Raw genomic sequence first — 25,271 nt, 5'->3', positions numbered from 1 at the left:
ACAACAAATCTTGGATTATGGTATCCTAAAGATGAAAATTTTGATCTATGTGCATATACAGATGCAAATTGGGTAGGAGATGTGGATGATAGAAAAAGTACCACTGGAGGAGCATTCTTTCTTGGAAAAAGATTAGTTTCTTGGTTGAGTAAGAAACAGAGTTGTACATCTTTATCAACAATAGAATTAGAATATGTTGCAGCAACAACAAATTGTACACAAGTACTTTGGCTTAAGCAAATGTTGAAAGACATAAAGGTAAAATGCAAGGAACCTATTACTATATACTGTGATAACCCTGCAGCAATTGATATATCTAAAAATCTGGTATTACATTCTAAAACAAAATATGTTTCTATCAAATTGAATTTTCTAAGGGAAAAAGTTGAAGAAAAAGAGATAAAACTGGTTTATGTGAATACTAAAGAACAACTTGCAGATATTTTCACAAAACCTTTTCCTAAGGAAACTTTTGAGTATCTCAGAAATCAGCTCGGAGTCATACCTGCATCGGTAGAGACTTAGATAGCTAATGATTGTCATCAACTGACATAATTAATTGGGCAAATCTTTATTCCGGTATTTGATGAGAAAGCTACTTCAAAGGGGGAGTAGTTGGTATATTGAATTAGTTGCTATTTTGTATGAACTTAACCTTTTTTGACTTTGACATTTTATGTCAAAGGGGGAGAGATATCTATGGAAAAACACATTATCCTTTTGGCAAAAGAGATTTTAGGGGAGAGATTTTGAAAAACACATTTAAGAAGAAATTGGTATGGAAGATTGTTACTCCTAGGGGGAGATATGAAGATTGTTAGTTTTTGGCATTTTTGTTTTGGCATTGTGATGGTTTTTCCATCTTGTGTTGCCATCAATGCCAAAGGGGGAGATTGTTGGTATTTTGGTATGGTTTTGTCATTGATGTCAACACCTACTAAATACACCTACTTTGGAGATCCAGCAACATTCACCGACAAGCAGTAATCTGTGCAATAGTTACTGGTATATGATTAATCGACAGGATATAATGTCCATCGGTACCTGGAATGACATGGAAGACACTTGTCAATGTCGAAGACATCATGTGGACACTTTATTTTGAAGTAATAATCATTGGTATATTCATATTTTCATATTTGCTTTTACCGACAAATAGGTCCAGGTTATCTAGGGTTACACCTGCAGGTTTATCTTTTCCAGATTAGCATGGCACACTATGGAGATGATTTATTATTGTTGTAAATGCATTAAGCCGACATGATTAATCGGTTATTGCATCAGATATTATATTATTTGTAAAATGTTTTTATTGTAATATCTTGTAGAGCCGACCTATTAAAATTGGTCTTAGGGTATGGTATAAATGTAAGATCTTATTTGTAAGATCAAATGGGGAATGAGAAAAATATTTGAGTGAAGGTATATGCGAGATAAAGCAGAGGCATACACGAAGACATCATTTGAAGGAGAAGTTAGGTTTTTGTAGAAGCATATCAGCATTACACTGGTACTAAATTGAGCATATGAAGATGCGATTTTGTGCAGTACATTCTTATTGGATTTAACCATCCAACTGTAGTCAGTTCGACTCCCATTTGTGATTGAGCAGTGAGGTCTAGGCTATTGGCCTTTCTACATGTGCATACCCCTTTTTGTACACTTACTATTTGCAGTAGTATCATCTGATTGTGGGTAAGTTTTCCCACAGTGGTTTTTCCCCTTACAAGGTTTCCACGTACAAATATTGGTGTCATGTGTTGTGGATGACTTTGTGTTTATGTTTCATACATTAATTCTTACTGGTATATCAATTTACTGTTAACACTGTCTACTGGCATACTAAACTAGTTTACCGGTATTAAGTATTAAGCTGGTTAAAAGGTTTTTGATTTGAATTTATTAAACAATTGATTCACCCCCCCCTCTCAATTGTTTCCGGGACCTAACAATATATACATATATATACATCTATATATATGTATATATATACAATATTATATATATATAGACATATATATGTATATATATACATATATATACATATATAGACATATATATATATATATGTATATATATGTCTATATATATAAATGTCTAAATATGTATATATATACATATATATATATATGTCTATATATGTATATATATGTATATATATGTACATATAGACATATATATATATACATATATATATATATAAATGTATATATGTACATATATATATATGTATATATATATATGTCTATATGTATATATATATATATGTCTATATGTATATATATGTACATATATGGTTATATATAGACATATATGTATATATATATATATATATGTATACATACATACATACATACATACATACAAATATATGTATGTATGTATATAATTATTGTCCAAGCATCAACCTAATATTTAGTTGTAACAGAGGAGTAATAGTCATTTATAGCCATGTTGCAAAAAATGACTAGAATTTGGTCATTTTTACTTGTCGTGACTAAAAGTTTTAGTCACCTGGTCATTTATTTGCCATATTTCTAATAGTGAAGTTAAGCAACATTTGGAGGACATGAACAAGAATTATAAGGAGACATAAGGAATTTGAAGTTGGCGATGAAGTGATAGTATATTTGAGAAAAGAAATATTCTCGGTTGGAACTTATAACAAGTTGCAGATGAGGAAGTTTGGACCTTGCAAGATTTTGAGAAAGTTCAGTTCTGAAAAATGCATATGAAGTGGAGTTACCAGATAGTCTGAGTATTTCACCTGTATTTAACATTGCAGATCTACATTAGTATCATGAACTAGAATTCAGTGAGGACAATATTGCAGACTTAGAGAAACAATTACCTCGGAAGGAATCGGATAAGATTGAAGACATTTTGGATAGTACGATTGGGCGTAGTACCCGGAGTAGTCAATATAAGGAGTATCTTGTAAAGTGGAAAGGCAGACTAGTTGAAGATTCATGTTGGATTTCTCAGGCAAAGGTAGACTGCCTTAGTTTTCCTCTAACCCCAACAAAGTGAGACTCACTTTTTTTTCAATAACCTCGGATGTCTGATGAAGGAGAATCCCCGATTCTTGGCAATCTTGCATCAACCAAAAATATTTCCCTTTTTGTTTTTCTTTTTATTTTTTAGTTTTAGTATTTCTTTTTGCATTTTATGGAACTGGCTCACCAGATTTTGAGGAGTTGGATTTTTCTTCAAGACTCGACCATCTACCTTATTCCTAAACTATGAAGCATTTGGATCATTTTCTAGCAAGTTATTGCTACCGGTTTCCAAGTGTTTTCTGGTACCGATTGCTTAGTGTAATCTATTAGGATCTACTAGATCCCTTCTATATCTTGCAGAGCCCCAAGCATTGATTCCAATGTTCCTTGGTATGTGGTCAACCTTCCCTTTGATCTACACTTCATCCTTTGGATTTCCCAGAGGAATTTCTTTGGCGGAGGCCGACCTTGTTGTTTTTACATGTTAGGTCTTTTTCTTTGGCATTTGATTCCTTTTTGGGTCATCTGGATACCCTTGGATCATATAAATCATTGTAATTGAGAATTAGGATGCAGATAAGTAGATATTTGTTAAGATATAGAACACAAAAGATAGATCTTAAGATTTGAGGTCCCAGTTGCGACCTGTTCAGTAATCAAGCATGTTTTAGCAAGCCAGTGAGTCGGTTTCTGTAACCCAGTTGTTACTAGTTGATTGTAATCAATTTTCATGATATAATTCATTTAGTTCTGCATTGCCTCCATCATATCCTTGTGTTTTCATTGTGTTTACTCTTGTTGATTGGTTCAGATAGATCTCTTTGAGGTCCCTCCTAATCGGTGGCTGCACCAATAATAGACACTAATATTATTTAAATATATGACATATTAGATGAGGAATTTGAATATGACATGTTAAATGCTCTACCATCAATGAAAGCAAAAACGTGTATAAGATGATAAGTATTGAAATGTTTTGATGAAGGAAGTAGTTTGTAGGAGAAAAATAGGCCTCTAAGTTATGTTCCTCTTTCACACAAGGAACCTTAGGAGAGGGACAAGTATAAATCATTAGCGCCTCATTTCTAGAAGAGAGGATATTAGAATGAATAGAAGATAAAGCCTCATAAGTGGGATTGGCAATCTGTTGGGGAGATTCATAAAGAGACTTGTCAATTACCATAATCTTCATATGAGTGGGATGAGTGTTGAGAGATGTAGACGATGATTTAATTGAAAAGAAGTAATCATCACTACTAAATATAGCACTGACATTGAGAGATGGTCTTTTAGAAGCTTTGGTAGGCTTTGAAGGATTATATCCAAGTCCAAATATGGCTTCACGTATGTTATTTTCTATAGGAACCTTAATCCCTTGTTTAGTTATGCCACAATCATTGCCATTATATCCACTTTTAGCTAGGATGTGAAAACCCAGACCATAAAGGGATGCCATATTAGATAGAGATGGTGGGGCTGCATAGGTATTAATGCCATAATTAGATGAATTAGAAGAAGATTCTGAAGTGTTGTTTGAATTAGAAGTAGCCAAAAATTTGTTACTTAGTTTTTTAGACAAAGGGGGTTGCTTTTTAGTGTTAGGCTCTCTTGGAGGGACTTTATATTCTGGTGAAAAGGTATCTTTAGGATGAGATGGTGATTTAGTGTGAGTAGAAGATGAATCAAGAGTAATCAAAGAATTAGGAATACTTGAATAAGTAGGAGTGCTTGGAGAATAATTGGAAGTAGTTGAACAAGATTTAGAAGATGATGTTTGCAATGGAGCTTGTAAATTGGTATCATCAAACAAAGTATACATATTATTATTATAAATGAATTTGAGGCTATGATGAAGAGTAGAAGGGACATCTTGCATACAATGAATCCAAGGTCATCCTAATAAAATATTATAGTTAATCTTATCGAGCATGACATGAATAGGTGTAGGTAAAATATAGGTCCCACCTCAATAGGCAAGGTTATAGTACTTAAAGAAGATATATCAACATTATCAAAGCCATGGATAGTAAGAAAATATAATTTAATAAGAGATGTATCCACGTTGATCTTATACAATAGCTGAATGCTATAAACATTAAGGATAGAGGGATTATCAACAAGGGTTCTTCTTATAGCATTATCATTGATAAGGACTGTTGATTAGGTTGAAAGCATCAAAATATGGAGAGGGGGGTTGAATCAATATTCCCACAGATTCAAAAACAATTAAATTTTTGTAATGAAGTTAAGTAGGAGAACAACTTCCTACACTAACCTTGAGAGGAGGGTAATGCAAAAACTTTTACAGATCATCACAATAGTTACTAAAAATAGAAATAGACATAATGACATTAAAACCATAACACAACGATTTACATGGGGAAAGCCCTTTGAGGAGAAAAATCCCACACTCCAAAAGATGCCCAATATATTATTTAACAATAAAAAATAGATTACAATATACTTGTAGAGAAATCTCTTCGCAAGAGTACCACTAATCAGAGATTCAGAGGCAACTCAATAGCCACAAGACTCTCACACACAACTTCTATCTTATGCACCTCATATATAGGAGATACAATACATGAAACTGTTAAACAATATTACAAAACCATGGGCTAAAACCACCCAATAAAGTGTATCCAACCTTACCTCCCTTCTAGATTCTCTATGACATGTTAAAACATACATCAACACATGTCCCTACCTTTTACATCTCATTTATGTGTTTGATGTATTTTATATTTCCTATTTCATGGGTACAAACTTCTGGATGCCATAACTTGAGAACTGTGTGTCCTATTGACGAACCATTTGAAGCACCAAAAAGCTTGTGAAGTTCTCTATAGAATTTTAAGATGGTATTCCACTTACACCTAATTTTCAAGGTGTTTTGGGGCCTCTAAATTCCTCAAAATTAAATTTAAACCTTTCATTGCGGCCCTCCAAAAAGGAAAATTTAATATCTTCAAAACTAGTTGTGATCTTGCAATATAACTTTACTAGAATGCTTATCTAGCCAACCAGAAGCTTCGAGGAGAATTTCACACCATTTTATGCCCAAAGAAAAACTTACTATAAATAGTAACCTCATGTAAATGCAAGGTTGAGACACCATTTTCCAAACACTTTTCACCAATTATAACTATTATTAAACATACTTGACTGATATAGAGTAGTTAATGCAAAATAGACATGAAGAACACAACTATAAGATAAACACCATATTTTATCTGTGGAAAACCCAAATGGGAAAAACCATGGAGTGTTTTAACTCTCAGGAGAATATAACTAGTTATAGTTTGAGTTTACAAAGGGGCAGCTCACTCCCAGGTAGCTCATTGCTATATTACAAAATGGCTCACTGTCGGATTGCTCACTATAGATATACAAAAGATAGCTAACTACCTGAATGCTCACTGCAACTGGAAAGGTTGAACTGAAAAGGTTTGAATCTCCAAATGCATCGGATCAGTTCTAAGTTTGAGCCCAAATTATAAATCTCAAACTCAATAGTAGATCCGGTTAGAGAACTTTGTACAACTGACTTGCAATAGGTCCGATAAAGGACTACTGCACTATTGCAACATTGATTGTCTTTGTTGTCTGCAACTCACACTTCACACACTCTGCTATCTTCTCTACCAACTATCTTTTGCACATCACTCACCTTCACATTCATATTCACTTGTTTGATCTTGCATGCCGCTACATATGTATATGTATATATATATATATACCAGAGAGTATAGATACAAAATAATTTAGCGACCAAGCCCAACACGATACCAATATGCTCATGTCAGCCTCCGCAAGATTTATACATGCTTCCTTTTCATACTTTGATTATCAATGAATATACCGAGACTACCAGAAAGGGGAAAGGTCATCTGGACCTAAGAATATTGACCCATTATCTCAAGATCAAGCCCAATATCTCCAAAAAGGTAGACTCCACATGAACCAAGGAAACCACAACACAAAACTCAAAGAGATACTTCTGATAATTACTAATGCTGCTAACACTAGGACACATAACTGATATCGAGATCAATAAGAAATCCTAACATCGAGATACCAGGATAAATGAGAACTCAATGAATCCAGAAAAATCATCATCCAGAGCTGTCCATGATGCATAATAACTTCTAACCAAAACTACAAGATACATACTGCATACAATATTGTAAGATCTATAACATCCATAATATCCGAACTAATATATAGGAATCAAAACATAATCTCAAAATACAATCTTGTTCAAAAGCATATGTCTGGTTTGATATCAATGACAAAATTATTCACACGTCTAACATTTTTTTTTGGCCCCCATCAAACCCTTTTGCGCATGACAAATAAGGTGTGCACCCTATTTGGCACACTCCAAATAGGCTTGGCATGCTGAATCTAAGATTTGGGCATCCCAAATGTACTTGGCGCACACCAAATAGGGTGCATGACAAATAAGGTGAGCACCAAATTTGGCATGCCAAATGCATTTGCATTTTGACAAGTGCATTTTCAATATGGAAATTGCAACTTATCCTTCTCTTCCAGCTTCTTTTTCTCCAAATATATACATAAAATATAACATTTAAGTATAATTAAGTTATATTTTATGTATTTATTATCAGGATGTTTGAGAGTGGTTCCAGATCTCTAAAAGTTATAATGAAGATTCTATTGGAATCCAAGAACACTGAGAGGGGGGGGGTGAATTAGTGTTCTTCCAGATATAAGATTTTTAACCTTATTAACAAATCCACTTAATAACTGATATGCATAAAAGAAAGTAACAACAAATAATATCAATGCAACCACATGAATCAACACCATAACATAGATATTTATAAGTGGAAAACCTCAAAGAGGAAAAACCACAGTGGGATTGGAGACCCACAATATCTATCCACTGGCCAATTGAATAAATATTTCAAGAGGGGCCTACACATGTAGTAAGGCACACTGCCTAGAGAACAATGCTCATCACAAAAGGAGTCTCACTAACTACAGATCCAAGTACTAGATTACAAAAAAAAACTGAACTCAAAATGAGAATCTACTATGCTAGATGAGTTCCGGTTAAAGAACTATCTGTATTGGTTATATTGCAACCTTCCTTATCGGTAGCTTAGATCGCTTCCCAAACCTCTAGACAAATAATCAAGACCGATTGCAGATCATTGCATTCATATTCTATCGATCAAGATATCGCTCATATACCATCACATAGCCTATCACATCTCTTATCCATGATATTCTCAGAATGACCTAACCTAGACTGACTTATATACCCAGTTACATGAATAAACACAAATGCCTTATGTCATCTTAGAACCATATTATAAATGATAAGACACATGTCTAATCTAACAAAATATAAACATGAAACAATATGACCCTTGCCGCTTCCACACTTGCTGGATCAATCTCCTATGTCGGCCTTAGAATACTGGTTCTAATTTTGTCGGTTACATGCTTGTCGGTTCCCTGAATGTCGGTGAAGTGAATTTTGGTTACCTTGATTATTGGATCTCCCATGAAGTGTGTTGCCATCAATAACAACACCTATAACCTAGATGAGTGATAGTTGCCAACAATCTCCCCCTTTGGCATTGATGGAAACACTCAAATATAAAATGGATTGTTGAAGTGTTGTACAGGTTCCTATCCAAAAACTGATCTCTGAAGACTGCTCCCCCTGAGCTATACATTACTTCTTATATCCCTTGACATTTTTCACATCCACCTCTCCCCCTTTGATAGCAATGCCAAAGACTAGGGCAAAAAATAAGAAATAAAATTTTGTACAAAGGAAAATTGTGAATACTAGATCTAAATGTACTTGAAAATATCCAAATAATCACACTTCAAAAATGCCAAATAAGTATCCCAGTCAGATTTTAGAGTTCCCAAAATTGATACAAACCCATTCAGAATGTAAGCATACAATTCTTCTTCTATTAGGGTTGTCAATGTGGGCATATTCATCTGGTCCACACATTCCTACTTATGAAGTAACAAAGTTAATCCGGGAACCTACCAAACCTCTTAATTCTCTAGCCCACTAAATTAATTTGTCCTTTTCCTTCTCCAGGGCTGAAATTTCAGACTCTAAAAGCAAAATTTGACCATCAACAGAGCTGGTCAAAGATTTAGTACCATCAAAAGTGACTATAAGTTGTTCCAACTTGTCCTTATCCGGCTTAACTTTATTATCCAGGTTTGTTGTAAGTTTTGTTGTGTTAGCGCAAGACTGGTAAATGCAACTACATGGATGAAGAGATTCATCATTCCTTGTCATCTCTTTTGCCAGCTTAGCTTTGTCGGATGTGATCATATTATCATAGGTGACCTTTCTAGTTGTATTATAACCACTGCCGATTTGACACTTGTTGAAGAGTTTTATACTCTTTTGCAATATGCTCAGTCAAACCTTTCAACTTACTAGATGGACTAGCTACCTGATGAATCTTGCATTCCGGTGCAAGTTGTTGCAAAATTGGAATAGCTTTCTCAATAACCTACTTATCTTCTCAACCTTCCTTCTTTAATTTCTGAGTTGCAACAAACATCAATTCAAAACTACTCAGCTGCTCAACATTCTTATTCCCAAAATGACCAAAATCTTCTTGACTGGATGAGTCAAGTGCCAACAATGAGGCACTAATAGCTGGTGAAGGTGCCAGTACTCTGACCTTAGTTTGATCATCCTCTTCTACCTTCTGATCTATTTTCTTTATATCCTCATCACTAGTGGCTTCGCCACTTGGTGCAGTTATTTCTGCAACCTCTACCTCATGAATTTCAATTGTATCAACATCAATTACCAGAGGAGGATTATCTTCTATCGGTATGTTGATCTCTACATCCTATACATGTGTTACTGCTAGAGGGTTGCCCTTAGTTGTTTTCCGTTACAAAATTGGTGGATCTCCACCTAGTATACCTTGACCTTTAGCATCAACCAGGATATCTGGAATGACAGACAGGCGGAATATCTTGTGATGTAAAGAAACCTTGTTTATCCACAAATAATTTAACCCAAGCCTCATGTGTTTCCTTCATAATTTCATTTACTCTCCTTACTCTAAGACTTACATGTCAGTGTCTACTCTAGAATATTGTTTTGTTTGCAAACTCTAGACACTGCTGCATCTCTTCATCAACCACAAATAGTTAGCAATTCCTGAACCTTAATATGCTTATCCTCCTCAATAGTCGATAACCTCCTAGCATCTAACTTGTTATATAAATCTACAGGTATCTATTTTTCAATCTCAAGTAAGGCTTTCTTATATATGTCTAAGTATAAAAAAACTGATTCTACAATCTCCTTTTGTTCCTTATCATCCATATCACTATAATAGTGTTGTATGTTACTCAAAATACCATCTTTTGTGATCTGATCAATTAGTTCAACAACAGAAAGAGGAGCAATAACCTTAACACTTTTACTAGATTCAAGAGCAATATCTAAATTTAATTTATTCTTCTTACTAAGGGTGAGACCAGACTCCTTAGTCAGTTTCCTTTTCTCAGTAGGTTTCCTCTCCTTCAAAAGTTTCTTCTGTGTTGTTGGAGGAGTGACTTTGGTTTTTTGCAACTTCCCTTCCTCGGGATTTTTCCTCTGAATCCTCATGTAGATCTTAGGAATCTTTGAGGTTTCTTCCTCAGGCTCAGAGCCAGATTCAATAGGAGCAATAAAGGTCTCCTATTTCTTCCTCTTCCATATACCCTAGCTGGTTCCTACTTCCGGAGAAGCTTGTATCGCTATTAGAGGAGATGTCTCTACCATTCCAATGATTTGTTTGATCTAAGAGGACATCTTCTGGACAACTTGTCCAACCTTCTTCATTTGTCCTTTCCTTTTCTTCTTACTAAAACCTATCTTTACTTCATATTCCTACTGCTTTGCAGTACCAAAAGTTATGTTTCTCATCAACAGAGGCATCTATAAGCATCTTAGTCTAGAGATCCAAGATCTGTGCATCAACCTCATAGCCCATTTTAGTAACTCAGATAGTTATAGGTTGCACTGCCTCCATTAAAGTTTCATCCCTTTTCACCATGAAGCATATGTCAGTAGAGTATTTGTCAACTATATGCTTAGGTATCCTTTCCCTCTTCTTCATTTCTTTCTAAAATTCTTTGAAATAACCCCACATAATGGAGTCTTTATCCTGTCCCAAATTCCTCAAGACATCCTTAGTCTATTTTACTACCGGTATATCAAAGGCCCACTGCCTCTTACCAGATCCTAGTATCTCATTCAAAAAGAAAAGAATTAAACACACAATGAGACTCCCATACCAGAATGTACCTTTCATTTTTCCCTTAATCTTTCCCAATTTTAAAATCAACTCATCACACATCCACTGAAAAGGATTATATTTCACATTTTCCTTTACCATCTTGTGTGCATAGTAGATATAAGAACTAGAAATATAGTTCAACCAGTTTGATTGAGTTACCTTGTATCCAACTACCATGCTTGCAAGTTGAACATCTTTATCTCTGATGGTGCTAATCTGCATCGATCGGTTGTCAAAAGTGGCACCGATTAGCTTGTTCACCTCATTGTTTGTAATCTTCATCTTTCTTGGTGTCTGTCTGACCTGGGGTAAACCAGTGATAGCACAAATTGCCTCCTTGGTGATTTTGTAGGGCCGGTCAAGCCACATGAACTCACCATGGACTTGGCTCAGCACATACCGAATCATCTCATCCTCAAACTTGTGCATCTCTAGAATATCAGTGAAACCTTGATCCTTCAGAATTTGAAATTCTAGTTTGATCAATCCATCCTTGTTTAGCAAAGCGGACAAGTACATTGATTTAATCTCTGATGATCCCAGATCCTCCAGAGTGCAGTGAATATATGCTCTCACATCTTCCACATAAAGAACTCTATCAGGAACCCTAGAAAATGTGTCGATTGAGTCATTGACCTTTGCAATTTGAGGGCATTGATTAAATTTTAGATGTGGATAATCCTTAATGTCCACCACAATAGGGGTAGCCACATTTGTCAGAGCAGGAGTAGATCCAAAAGCTATCATGATTCAAAAAAGTAGTATGAAAACTAGAGAAAATACCTCTCAACCTAAGCTGGTGAAAACCTTTGAAAATTTGCACAAAAAATACTGGAAATAGCTAGAAAATGCTCTTAATCACCTTGATCACCTTAAACTCGCTCTGTTTTTCTCTAAGTATTGTGTGATCAGAAATGAAGCAACTTATCCTTTTATCCTGTGAAACCCTAATTACTTATTGACATTAATGCATGTTGACATATGATATTAGATACAAAATCCATTATCTCAGCATCGGTTATCCTCCAAACTAACTTCACCAATATCTGAAACAAGTTTTCAAACCACTGCCAGGGGTAATGCAAATCTGTCATTCATTTTCCTCCCCCTAAGGCTAATGCCTTAGTTACCGGATGTGTTTACTACCAATGCAGGGACATTCATCTCTATCGGCTGAGTAACCAATGAATTTTCTTTCATTGATTTATCATTAGATTTCCTAACTCATTGTTTAGCATGAGATTTATAAATTTCATCAACCTTTTGCTTTCCCTTCTCATTAGATGTGTCATTTCCTTCTGGTGTATTCTTGCTTCTACAATATTTAGCAATGTTTCCTATTTTGTTTCATGCATAGCAAGTAACATTGTTCTTCTAAATTGCCTTGTTGAGTCCTTGACCAATATTTTTGACCTACATTAATTAGCTATATGTCCAAACTTTCCACATGCATGACATCTCACATTCACTCTACAATCTTTTTTCCTATGACCATACTTTTAACAATTTGAACACTGACATGGAACTGCATTATGATTATGATTATGATTATCTCTATTCCTACATTGACTTTCTCTATGATAAAACTTATTACAAATAAAGCATCTACCATTAAATTTGTGTGCATTGGGTTGCCTTACCAATGATTTCAAATTCCGGTTGTCTGGTAGATTCCCTCGATTTGCAGTACCAGATATTTCTCCATGCTCAAATCCAAGACCTCTACTATCTCCAATGTCTCTTTGATCCTTTAGTAATGTTGGTATTTTGGTATGGTTTTATCATTGATGTCAACACCTACTAAAACACTAGCACTTTGGAGATCCAGAAGCATTCACTAGCAAGCAAGTAACTATTGCACAGTTACTAGTATATGGTACATCGATAGGATATAATGGTCAACAACACTCAAAATTATGTGGAAGACACTTGGTAATGTCGAAGACATCTTTTGGACATCTTGTCCCTGAGTTTTGTTCATTGGTATATTCATTTTTGCATATTTTATTTTACCGGCAAATAGGTCCAGGGTTACCTAGGGTTACACCGGTAGGTTTATCTATTCCACATCAGCATGGCATGCTAAGGAAATGATTAATTGTTGTTGTAAATGCATTAAGTTGACGTGTTCAATCGGTTATTGTATCAAATATTATATTGTTTGTAAAATATTTTTATTGTAATATCTTGTAGAGCCGACCTACTAAAATTGGTCTTAAGTTATGGTATAAATGTAATATCTTAATTGAAAGATCAAATGTGGAATCCGAAAAAGAATTGTGTCAAGGTATATGCAAGATTAAGCAGAGCTATACATGAAGACATCATTTGAAGGTGAAGTTAGGTTTTTATGAAAGCATAACAGCATTACACCGATACTGAATTCAACATATGAAGATGCTATTTTGTGTAGTACATTCTTAATGGATTTAACCATCCAACTATAGTCAGTGTGACTCCCATTTTGTGATTGAGCAGTGAGCTCTAGGCTATTGGCCTTTCTACATTTGCAGACCCCATTTATGTACACTTACTATCTACAGTAGTATCATCTGATTGTGGGTAAGGTTTCCCACCGTGGTTTTTCCCCTTACAGGGTTTCCATGTAAAAATATTGGTGTCATGTGTTGTGGATGACTTTGCGTTTATGTTTCATACATTAATCTTTACCAGTATAGCTATTAACTATTAAAATTGTTTACCGACATACTTAATTGGTTTACCGGTATTAAGCATTAAGGTCGTTAAGTCATTTTTGGTTTGAAATTAGTTGACAACTGATTCACCCTCCCTCTCAGTTGTCTCTGGGACCTAACAATTGGTATTAGAGCTTGTCCTCTTTTGCAGAAGTTTAACAACTTGAGGAGATCCAATGTCTACTAATTATTTTAGGAAGGACAGTCCTAAACTTGATGGAACCAACTATGGCATATGGAAGATTAGAATGGAGACACATCTAAATTGCATTGGCAAAGATGTTTGGGAAGTTACAAAGAGAGTTTACACTGCTACTGTAGCTGGTCAGCCCAGTCTAACTACCTTGGCTAAAGATGAGGAGAATGATTGCAAAGCAAGAGAAGCAGTTTTGAGCGCATTATCGGATCAACAAATCATGGGATTATCAGATAGGTCTACTGCTAAATCTATTTGAGATCATTTGGAAACATTGAATGAAGGAGATTCCATAGTCAAAATTGCAAAACTTGAAAGCTTTCGGGTCAGGTATGAACATCTGAAAATGGAAGAAGATGAAAGGATTTCTGCTTTTATGGAAAGAGTAAATGAAATTGTTTTGGGTATTAAATGTTGCGGAGGAACCTTAAGTGAGGATGAAATTATTTCAAAAATATTAAGAGGATTGCCACCGACATATAAAATGAAGGTTACTTCTATAAATGAGTTAAGAACAATGCCTAATACATCAGTAACTAGGGATACATTGATTGGAAAACTTTCAGCTTTTAAAATTGAAGAAGTTGGTCCTGTTGCTACTATAAAGACAAATTTAGCCTTTAAAGCATCAACATCATCTGCTCCATCATTTGACAAATCTGATTGGAAAGCCTTTATGCAAGAGAACTTGAAGAAAGTAGGAAAGAAAATGAAGAACTTGAAGTACTGTTTGCAAGGAAAATGCCTAAAGGTCCAATTGGAAGTAAGTATGAAGGTAAAGCACCCTTTAAATGTTTTAACTGCAATAAGATTGGTCATATGGCTTTGAGATGCCCTAATAGAAATGCTAGACTAAGAGAAGAAGCTAGAAGGACATACAAGCCTAATCCTAAATATCAGAGATACAGATTCAAGAAGAACAAAGACAAATCTTGTTACATTGTTGATGAAGGTGTGACTGATGATTCTGATGAGGATTCAACAGAAAAATGGATGGGTTTTTGTTGCTATAACAGAAGATCAACCAGCACCTACTGCTCAACTGGTAGAACAAGCCCTAGCAGCTAAAGTTGAAATAAAGGATGAATGGATCATTGACTCAAGATGCTCACATCATATGACATGAGACAAAGGTAAATTCTTGAAATTTCAAGAATACAATGGAGGTTTAGTAAGATTTGGAGATGACAAAGCCTGTTCAATCAAAGGTAAGGGTACAATATCTCTTTATGGTAAGCATAACACTGACAATGCCTACTATGTTGAAGGATTGAAGCATAATCTTTTAAGTGTTGGTCAATTAGTTGAGAAAGGATTTCAGTTACAATTTAAAAATGGATAATGCAAAATCATGAATAGAACTAGTTTGCAAATTGCAACTAGTAATCAGACTAGAGGTAATATCTTTCATTTGAATAACAATTAAAAAACATGCTTGATTGCACATATAGGTGAAAGTTGGTTATGGCATAAGAGACTCTGTCATGTAAAATTTGATTGCATGGTAAAGATCAGTACTTCTAAGGCAGTTAGAGATCTACTTAAAATTGTCAAACCTCAGAACACAATATGCAAGGAATGTCAATTTGGAAAACAAGTTAGAGCTAGTTTCAAAAGTATTCTAGAAAAATCCAATAATGCTCTTGATTTGATTCACACTGATTTATGTGGTCCACCTAGAACTAAAAGCTTACAAGGTGATAGATATTTCATGCTAATCATTGATGACTAATCTAGAATGTGTTGGGTTACTTTTCTGAGAGAAAAATCAGAAGCACTTGGAAAGTTCAAACTATTCAAAGCAATGGTTGAAAATGAAACCGACAAGAAAATCAAATGTTTAAGATCAGATCAAGGAGGGGAATTCACATATAAGGACTTTAATACATTATGTGAAGTGAATGGAATCAGAAGACAACTATCAACACCTCAGAAACCATAGCAGAATGAAGTTGTTGAAAGGAAAAACAAAACTATCTTGGATGCAGCAAGAAGTATGTTATCAGAAGCAAATTTACCACGTGTATTGGAGAGAAGCAGTCAACACAGCGGTCTATACATTCAACAAAGTTCACATCAAAGGTGAAACCGGTAAGACCCCTCATGAACTATGGTTTGGTAATACTCCTACTCTTAAGTATTTCAAATTTTTTTGAAGTAAATGTTATATTAGAAGAGATGAGTATATTGGCAAATTTGATCCTAGGAGTGATGAAGGAATATTTCTTGGTTATTCATCTAAGAGCAAGGCATATAGATGTTTTAACAAAAGATTGTAGAAAATTGTTGAGAGTACAAATGTAAAGATTGATGAACAATTCAGAGGAACTTCAAGTTATATAGACTCTAAACCGGCAACAGAAATTCTGACAGATGAACCTACACCAAATCCACCGATACAGAATGAAGATCTAGTTACCCTGGTACCACCTGAGGGTTCCACAATAACTGAAGAATAACAACAAACAAAGACACCTCGGTATGTAAGATTGCATCATTTTGAAGATAAAATAATTGGAAATAAATTTAAAGGAGTTATTACAAGAGGAAAATTGGCAAATGAAGCGGTATGTCTTATTTCTCAAATAGAACTGTAGACACCTAAAAATGGTCAATGCTTGCGAGGTCATACTTTAACATTTGCGCATTGCCTCATTTTAGGTTTTTGCGTCAAATTAACATTTCTCCTATGATTCGCACTTGGTCTTTATCATTTGCGAACATCGTGTCATTCTTCTACATTCTTCAATCATCTCGTCCTCAAATTTGGTCTTGTCGACAACATTATCCAATCATGATTTTGATCGAACTTACCTTGTTGCATCAATGTGCGTGCTAATTTGTCATCATTTTGGACATCGTCAATCCTAATTAGGGTTTTGTCCTCCTGTCAATTTTGCAATTGATTTGTCATCGATCGTTGTCCTCTTATCAATCTTGTCGATTTATCATCAATCCTTCAATCTTGTCATTTAACGATCGAGTTGTCATCGGTCGTTGTCATTGTTCGATCTTGTCATTTTGCGATCAATTTGTCATTGATCGTGGTCATTTTTAATCTTGTCATCTTGCAATCTATTTATCATCAATCCTTGTCCTTTTGTCAATTTTGTCATTTTGTGATCATTTCGTTATCGATCATTGTCTATCTCAATTATGTCAATTTGGAGCAATTTGTCATTGTTCCTCGTCAATTGGTGCATTTTCTTAATCAAATCATTTTGTCGCACTGGTCATTTATCAATTCAAAATCATGATCGAATCGACATTAATTATCTTCAATCAAGACCTAATTGTCATTTTCGCATTCCTAATTTGTCTTCTAGGGTTTTATGATTTATTCATTTAACCTAATTTGTCATTTCTTCCTCTAGGATTACTAAATTATTTATTAATCCTAGGTCTTCTCATTACAATTAAATCTTTATTTAATTGGCTAATTATTCTTCCTCTTGTAAATTAATTAATAAATGACAAATTATTAATTAATTTACCTAATTTCTTCTAATTCACTAAATTCTAATTTCCATCAATTCCTAATTTTCATCAATTTCAATTTTCTAATTTTCTAATCTTTCATCAATTTTCCCTCTTTGTGAATTATTAATAAATGAAAAAATTATTGATTAATTCACTAATTTCTAATTTTTATTAATTTCCATCAATTCCTAAATTCTTAATTCTCTAATTTCCTAATTTTTTAATTTTTAATTTTAATTTCCTCCTATTTCTCTCCTAAATTTATGGACATGACATAGAAATTTGTCATAGAACTTGTCTTGACATAGAAATTTGTCATAGAACTTGTCTTGACATAGAAATTTGTCATAGAATTTGTCTTGACATAGCAATTTGTCTTAGAATCTGTCATAAAATTGTCATAAGCCTTTTTGCATAGCAACATGTCATAACTTTGCTATTCTTGATTTAAATTTCTATTTGAATCACTATCATGCTAATTTCTCCATTTCTCCAATTTCTCTATAAATTGGATGATCTTCATCAATCAAATCCTTAATTCCTATCAGACTAATGAACTTATGCTTCTAGTACTCTTGAGCTTTTCATCAATCTTGCTTTCAATTGTATGTGCACTTGTAGGTGAGATTCACAAATCCATTGAAGAGGAAAGAAGAACAATGGAGCCGCATGGAAGGAGCATTCAATTCTGCATTTGGTTTGCATAATCTTTCATTTTGAATGCTTTGTTTTCATATCTCTATTGAGTGTGCTTAGGACTAGGTTCATTTGCAATGAGTGCTCTCATGATTGAGTTATCATGTCTTGTGTTTTGATTGATCTACTTATCTTGTGATGATTCCTAATTTCGATGCTACAAGAACCATCATCTGTTAATGAGGCATGTCAAGATAAATTTTGGATTAAAGCTATGGAAGAAGAATTAGAAGAAATTGAGAAAAATAACACTTGGACATTAGTTCCCCAGCCTAAAGATAAAAATGTAAGTGGAACCAAATGGGTATTTAGAAACAAACTTAATGAAGATGGTAAGGTTGTCAGAAATAAAGCAAGACTAGTGTGTAAGGGATATTCTTAGAAAGAAGGAATTGATTACAATGAAACCTTTGCACCGGTAGCTAGAATTGAGGTAGTCAGATTATTCTTGGCTTTTGCAGCACACAAGAACTACAAAGTTTATGAAATGGACATTAAATGTGCATTTTTTGGAGATCTTGAAGAGGAATTATACATTGAACAACCTGATGGATTATTTTTGACAGATGAAAATGATATGGTTTGCAAATTAAGGAAAGCTCTGTATGGATTGAAACAAGCCCCAAGAGCTTGGTATGCAAGATTGGATAAGTATCTTTTAAAGATTGGTTTTACTAAAGAAAATGTAGACATCAATTTATATTACAAAATAACTAATGATGACATCTTGATTATAGAAGTATTTGTTGATGATATAATATTTGGAGGAGAAGATGGTCTATGTAAGGAATTTTCTACTAAAATGCAGCAAGAATTTGAAATGTCTATGATTGGAGAAATAAAATTCTTTTTAGGATTGCAGATTTCACAAACTGACGAAGGTATATTCTTGAGTCAATCCAAATACTTAAAAGAGTTACTAAAGAAATTTGGGATGGAGAACTCTAAATTGGTAAGCACACCTATGACTACAAAAGACAAATTATCTCAAAGGGATGAATCTACACCTATTAATCCAACTAGATACAAATCTATGATAGGAGGTTTACTGTATTTAACACAAACCAGACCTGATATTATGAATGTAGTATGTATTGTTTCAAGATTTCAAAGTAATCCTAGAGAAAATCATGAATCAACAGTAAAAAGGATTTTTCGGTACTTACAAGGCACTATAAATCTTGGATTATGGTATCCTAGAGATGAAAACTTTGAATTATGTGCATACACAGATGCAAATTGGGTAGGAAATGTGGATGATAGAAAAAACACCACCGACAGAGCATTCTTTCTTGGAAAGAGATTAGTTTCTTGGTTGAGTAAGAAATAGAGTTGTACATCTTTATCAATAATAGAATCAGAATATGTTGCAACAACAACTAACTGTACACAGGTACTATGGCTTAAGCAAATGTTGAAAGACATAAAGGTAAAATGCAAGGAACCTATTACCATATATTGTGATAACATTGCAGCAATTGATATATCTAAGAATCTTGTACTATATTCTAAAACAAAACATGTTTCTATCAAACTGAATTTTCTAAGCGAAAAAGTTGAAGAAAAGGAGATAAATTTGGTTTATGTGAACACTAAAGAACAACTTGCAGATATTTTCACAAAACCTTTGCCTAAGGAGACTTTTGAATATCTCAGAGATCAGCTTGGAGTCATACCACTACCGGTAGAGACTTAGACAGTTGATGATTGTCATCAACCGACAGAATTAACAGACAAATCTTTTACTCCGGTCTTTGATGAGGAAGCTACTTCTCAGAGGGAGTAGTTGGTATTTTGTATATGAACTTGGTATTATTGTAACTTTGGCATTTGATGTCAAAGGGGGAGAGATATCTATGGAAAACCACATTATCTTTTGGAGAGATTGGTATGGAAACTTTGGAAAACACATGTTGCTCCCAGGGGGAGAGATTGTTGTTTAGAAGAGATTATTACTCTCTGATTTTTGGTTATAATCTTTTTTGGAGATTGCTGGTTTTTAATACTTGGCATTTCTATTTTGGGACTTTGATGGTTTTTCCATCTTGTGTTACCATCAATGCCAAAGGGGGAGATTGTTGGTATTTTGGTATGGTTTTGTCATTGATGTCAACACCTACTAAAACGCTAGCACTTTGGAGATCCAGAAGCATTCACTAGCAAGCAAGTAACTATTGCACAATTACTGGTATATGGTGCACCGACAGGATATAATGGTCACCGACACTCAGAATTATGTGGAAGAACTTGGTAATATCGAAGACATCTTTTGGACATCTTGTCATGGAGTTTTGTTTATTAGTATATTCATATTTGCATATTTGTTTTTACCGGCAAATAGGCCAGGGTTACCTAGGGTTACACCGGCTGGTTTATCTGTTCCAGATCAGCATGGCATGCTAAGGAAATGATTAATTATTGTTGTAAATGCATTAAGCTGACATGTTCAATCGGTTATTGCATCAGATATTATATTATTTGTAAAATTTTTTTATTGTAATATCTTGTAAAGCCGACCTACTAAAATTGGTCTTAGTTTATGGTATAAATGTAAGATCTTAATTGAAAGATCAAATGTCGAATGCAAAAAAGAATTGTGTGAAGGTATATGCGAGATTAAGCGGAGCTATACATGAAGACATCATTTGAAGGTGAAGTTAGGTTTTTATGAAAGCATATCAGCATTACATCGGTACTGAATCCAGCATATGAAGATGCTATTTTGTGTAGTACATTCTTAATGGATTTAACCATCCAACTGTAGTCAGTGTGACTCCCATTTTGTGATTGAGTAGTGAGCTCTAGGCTATTGGCCTTTCTGCATGTGCAGACCCCATTTATGTACACTTACTATCTGTAGTAGTATCATCTGATTGTGTGTAAGGTTTCCCACCATGGTTTTTCCCCTTACAGGGTTTCCACGTACAAATATTGGTGTCATGTGTTGTGGATGACTTTGTGTTTATGTTTCATGCATTAATCTTTACCGGTATAGCTATTAACTGTTAAAACTATTTACCAACATACTTAACTGGTTTACCGGTATTAAGCATTAAGGTGGTTAAGTTTTTTTTGGTTTGAAATTAGTTGACAACTGTTTCACCCCCCCCTCTTAGTTGTCTTCGGGACCTAACAAGTAATTCATCAAGCCTTGCATAACTAACCTTGAACTTTTCTTTATATTCATTTTTAGCATTCAGATCACTTCTTAGGACTGTCGCCATTCTTTCTAGTTCTTGCTCATTTTTCTATGATTGCACAAGCTCAGTTCTCAACACATCATTCTCATGCACCAACCTAATGCATTACTCAGATCTATCTTTTAGAGATATAGAAAGATTTTCTTCATTCTTTGTCTGATCTTCAATTTCTGATGCAGAGTGCTACAACGCTAAGCTTGGTTAGCCCAAACAAATATTGTGATATTCAATAAGAAATCCAGACTGTTCTTCTTTGATGAATAAAAGGAAATGCAATGTTCATTAAAATCATCACAAATTGAATTCTTAATCAATAAAAACAATAATCCACCAATTCGACACAAATCTGAATTGTAACATGTTCAGATGCTAGTTAACTCCGGAAAGGTATTTGTCAAACTCTGTTCCCTGCTGAGGTTTACAGTTCTTTAAGGATGTATTACTGTTGCACTTTTGAGTTTCAAGTCTTGCTAGTTCTCCAACTGCACACACTCTTATTGTGGTTTAATCACAAATACACTTGTTTTGATTCATTCCCCCATTCTGTTTGTAACACAATTAGATGGCATCAAAATTCGACAAAACTTGTTTACACTCAGGAATCCCAATCCCCTAGTTGATCAGGCTAGTTTAGGCTTCGACTGGTTTGTCAAACTTTGGAATCCGATGCCATTGTAAGGTGTTAATTATGTGCCATAAACAGGGGTTTTAATGGTATTTAATTATTGTTTCCCAATCAATTCCTGTATGTTTTGGATCGTCTCACATTCCCAAGCCAACATCACGGTCTTCAGAATTTAATTACTGCATATTCAACTTGAACGATAACCATAATGACACCCCTCCAAACTGTTATCGAACAATTTAAGCTATTTTGGGTTTGAGTTTAACACAGTCATTTGCCGTATGGCTAGGGCACACTAGATCAACAGTTTAAACTCGAAACAGAGGTGATGACCCAGATGTAACAATGTTGTTTGGTTTAACTCAGTTAAACATTATCTTTGAAGCATTTAACATTTCAACAATTTTGACCATTGAAAGCATTAGAGATGTTCGCCCTAAACTATTTGTTCGGCATTGTTATTCCCGCGGAGGAAAAACAGTTTGGAATTGAGTTGCATAGCAATGTGATCATACAGTTTCCGCTAAACAGATTAACCAAACTTTTGTAAGCACAAATTACAATCTAAACAAATAGCGCAGTTTCATGATTAAATCACTGTGTTAACCGCAGAAAAATACATTCATAGTATATTCACGCACTCCAACCCGAAAATTGAACAAGGAGTTCTTCCTATTAAACGAAACAAGGATTAAATCGCTTACAGGTTTGAATGCGAACCCGTCTAAACTGCTTTTACATCTGTTTCGCACTTGTTCCACATTCCACTACTTCGAACCCGGTTTTGTTCAAGATGACTGAATTGCAGGAAGAATCATGACAAAAGGAGACTTTCTTCGAAACTGTTGTTTTTTGTTTGTATTTCCTTTGCTTCGCAGACTTCCGTTCCAACCATTAGTTGGACACACTGTTATATACAGCAACAGACACCCAACCGGTGCAAACCAGTTGGGGTCGTTGATACAATTGAACCAGCAAAGATGGAAATAAGAAAAACTCCGCTAAACACAGCATTAACAAAAAAAAACAAAACAGTACCAAAGTCCAATGGACTAAGAGTGATTGGTTTATAGAAATACCAATAAAACTCTTGACCATACAAGAAATGGACAAATGGACTAATTCACTTATTCCCGTTATTACAGCAAAAACAAACCAAAATCCTTGTGGACTAAGACTCCACAGCTTATAAGCATGCTGTAGGTAGTCATGACCACACAATAGGAGAGAGATGATCGTAAATGATCAAACTCAAATTATTACAAACAATGAAACCAGAACTATCCTATTACCACAGGTGCCCTGCACCATGCTCTACAGGTAGGAAAACTCAAGTCCCTTGAGTTGGGACTGCTGGAACAGAAAAACCCAACTTCTCAAGAGCGGCAGTAGACAGCCATGTAGCATCTTCAACTGGTCTGGATTTCCACTGCACCAAATGTTCATAATAGGTATGACGTCGGGTCTTCCGGGCCACACAAGTTTCCAAAATGCAATCAATCTCCAAAGGAGGTACCTTAGGAAGAGCTGAAAGCTGTGCATCAACAAGAGAATCAGCAGCACTTGCAGTCACAGAATTATCAACAGGACCTTTATACAAATATAGATCAGCAACATTAAAGATAGGTGATAAATGAATATCCGGAGGAAGATCAACATGATAGGCATTAGGACCACTGCGTTTGAGAATTTTAAAAGGTCCAATCTTTTTTGCCATAAGCTTCGTATAATGGCCCTTAGGTAGCCTTTCTTTCTTTAAATGGATCATGACCAAATCCCCAACATTGAATTTTACATCCTTCCTCCTTTTATCTGCATGAGTTTTATATTTGAAATTAGAATCCTGAAGCTTTACCTTAACCTGATCCTGAATATCCTTCATAACATTAACAAAATCATCAGCCAAAGCATTGGGCTTTTCCAAACAATTAACATCCCTTAACTCCAAAATGCCCCGTGGATGAATACCATACACAATCTGAAATGGAGTTTTCCCGGTACTATGATTCACTGAATCATTATAGGAAAACTTAGCTTGAGCCAAAACTGAATCCCAACTTGTACCATGTTCTTGTGTCAAGCACCTCAAAAGATTACCAAGAGACCTATTGATGACCTCAGTCTGACCATCGGATTGTGGGTGATATGCAGAAGATAAACAAACATTAGTGCCCAATTTCATCCACAAAGTTCACCAAAAATGACCCAGGAATTTGGGATCTCTATCTGATATGATTGACAAAGGTAAACCATGCAAACGTACTACCTCCTGAAAGAACAATCCAGTAACATGAGATGCATCATGAGTAGTTTTACATGGAATAAAATGAGCCATTTTTGAAAACCGATCTACTACCACAAATATGCTGTCATAACCGGACTTGGTCCTAGGCAAACCAAGCACAAAATCCATACTAACTGAATCCCATGGTTTAGAAGGAATGGGCAAAGGTGTGTAAAGACCAGCATTAGAGGAATGACCTTTAGATTTTTGACATATCAAACAAGTTTCAACAAATTTCCTAACATCCGTTTGCAACTTAGGCCAATAATAAAACCTCTTGACTGATTCTAAAGTTTTATCCAAACCAAAATGACTTGCCAAACTGCCACAATGTTTTTCCTTGATAATATTTTCCCCCATTGATCCTTTTGGAACACAAAGTAAACCACCCTTGAAAAGAAGCCCATTCTGAATCAAATAATCAGAAAATTCAGTATGATACCTTGCTATCATATCCAAACAAACCTGATAAATTTCCTTGAAATCTTCATCCGTAGTATACATGGATGCCATAGCTTCTAAACCAGCACTTTCCAATTGCATAGACTGAATGGCAAGTGTCCTTCTACTCAAAGCATCCGCCACCTTATTAGTAACCCCTTTCTTATGTTTAATGCTGAAAGTATAGGCCTGCAAAAACTCCATCCACTTGACATGTCTATGGTTAAGTTTCTCTTGTCTATTCAGAAAACTAAGTGCATGGTTATCCATAAAAACAATGAACTCTTTTGGTAAAAGATAATGCCTCCATTTTCTTAACGACTGAACCATAGCATAAAG

Source organism: Cryptomeria japonica, chromosome 9 (assembly GCF_030272615.1).
Source record: "Cryptomeria japonica chromosome 9, Sugi_1.0, whole genome shotgun sequence".
Classification (NCBI taxonomy): Eukaryota; Viridiplantae; Streptophyta; class Pinopsida; order Cupressales; family Cupressaceae; genus Cryptomeria; species Cryptomeria japonica.
Note: the sequence above shows the minus strand (reverse complement) of the source record.